At 39.2% G+C, this 1,889-nt stretch overlaps 1 pseudogene; it reads right to left on the bottom strand.

Annotated features, from left to right (window-relative positions):
• Window positions 1-293: 293 nt before the first annotated feature.
• Window positions 294-1,346, bottom strand: LOC134474532 (importin subunit alpha-1-like; annotated as a pseudogene).
• Window positions 1,347-1,889: the final 543 nt, after the last annotated feature.

Raw genomic sequence — 1,889 nt, 5'->3', positions numbered from 1 at the left:
TTAATGATGGGGAATGTAACTGTTCTGTACGTTCTCCAGCAAGGGACTGGCAAACTGCAGTCTGTAGGCCAAAGAAGTCTCATGTCTATGTTCACAACGAACTTTTCATTGGAACATTGCCTTGTCTATTTGTTTATATGTTGTCTGAAACTATCTTGGGGGTATATATGGCTGGAAAAAATGAAAATATTTATTATTTTGTCATTTACAAAAAGAGTTTGTCCATTCCTTTCTAGAGCACACTTATATGGTTTCGTAACTATCTGAGGCAACAATTTGTGCCAAGAGGTACATCAGAATTCTGAAGTGACCTGCTTCTCAAGAGGAGTTTTGGGATGGAAGAGCAGGCTGGGAGACACAGCCAGTGCCCCTGCATCTATCACAGTCTGAGCCTGTTCATCTGTTCCAATGACAACACTCCCTATGGTTCTTAGTGCAGTAGTCCTAAATGGCAATTCATTTAATTCTAGAAGCTTCACCAGATGGGGCACACCTCATGTTTTTACAATCATTTAAATTCATCCATTTGGACCATCTTTAAGGTATCTGTTAATACTTCAAGATCTTCATGATGCAGGAGATGAACCAAAGTAGGAAGAATTTTCTCAATAGCATCAAATGGAGGTACAAGATTCTTGTTGTGACAAAGGTTTGAAAGTGTCCAGGTAAGATTTTGAAAGTAACCATCTGCTAAGGATGGCATATCAGAAACAGCAAGAAGAGCCACGAGTGGGTAAATTGTACCATATTTGATAACCAAGTCTTGCAAAACTGAACCATCACCTACAATGTTTCCTAGAGCCCATACAGCTTGTTCACTGATACGAACATGGGGAGATGCCAAGAGAGAGATGAATACTGGGATAGAATTTTCATTCACATTTGGCCTTGGTCTATTTTGATGACCCAGAAGCAATGACGGTATGCAAACAGATTCAAACTGAATGAGACTACAATTGATCCTATCTAAAAAGGACACATATTGTGTAATCAAACCAGCCTGAATTATGTGGTCTATTTGAGGGTGTTTTTCTTGTGAAAGCAGTTTCCTAGCAGCTTGAGTAGCTTGAAACTGGCTTTCCAGATTCTTCTATTTGTGTCTTTAATAGTATCACTAAGATTCCAATTCATGATGCACCAGTTGTTGCTGTTTTCCTGCAGTGTGAAGTAGCATCATCAGCAAACAAGTTTATATTTTTCCTTTTTGTCATCTGGTCATCCTCAGCTTTCCTAAGCTCCATACTAACTTCTTTTTGCCTCTGACTCATTTCACTACTGTCTTTTCTCTTGTTCTTGAATCTGTTTGACTAGGCAGCTGGTGAGTCAGCATTCTCATTGATAGCCATGGTTCTGAGACAAAGAAAGAAACTTCTTTAAGTTTTCAGTAGTATGATTGTAGTTTTTGTCAAAGGATAGTCCTCGGAGTTCCCACCTCACAAAGGAGTGGAACTTCCTGGAGCAGATCTGCAAAGTGAGCTTAGGTGTAATGTGGGGCTGACCAGCTGTGGACAGGGTGCATTGGAAGCATTCACCTAGGATGTTCAGAAGAGCTGTGCCTCCATTTTATGCTATCCTTTTGTATCTCCTTTCTTGGAATACTGTAGTTTATAATGTAAAAGTCTTTGACTTCCTTCATTAGATAAATTCCTAGATATTTCATTTTTTTTGGATGCTACTGTGAAAGATTTTCCTAATTTCTCTTTTCCTAATATCTGTCTCATTGCTTTTTTTTTTATTTGTGTAAATGAATACTGTTGATTTTTGAGTGTTGACTTTGTATCCTGTTATGCTTAGAGTATCCCATGTAAACACTGGTTGCCTGGGAACTGGTGTTAGATGTCAGACAGAGACTCTAGAGGGTCTAGGGTTGGAGCAAGGCAGAGAGAGCA

This window comes from Cavia porcellus, unplaced genomic scaffold (genome assembly GCF_034190915.1).
Source record: "Cavia porcellus strain 051 isolate PalLab524CR breed Dunkin Hartley unplaced genomic scaffold, mCavPor4.1 scaffold_33, whole genome shotgun sequence".
NCBI lineage: Eukaryota > Metazoa > Chordata > Mammalia > Rodentia > Caviidae > Cavia > Cavia porcellus.
This window is presented reverse-complemented; position numbering and strand designations above follow the sequence as displayed.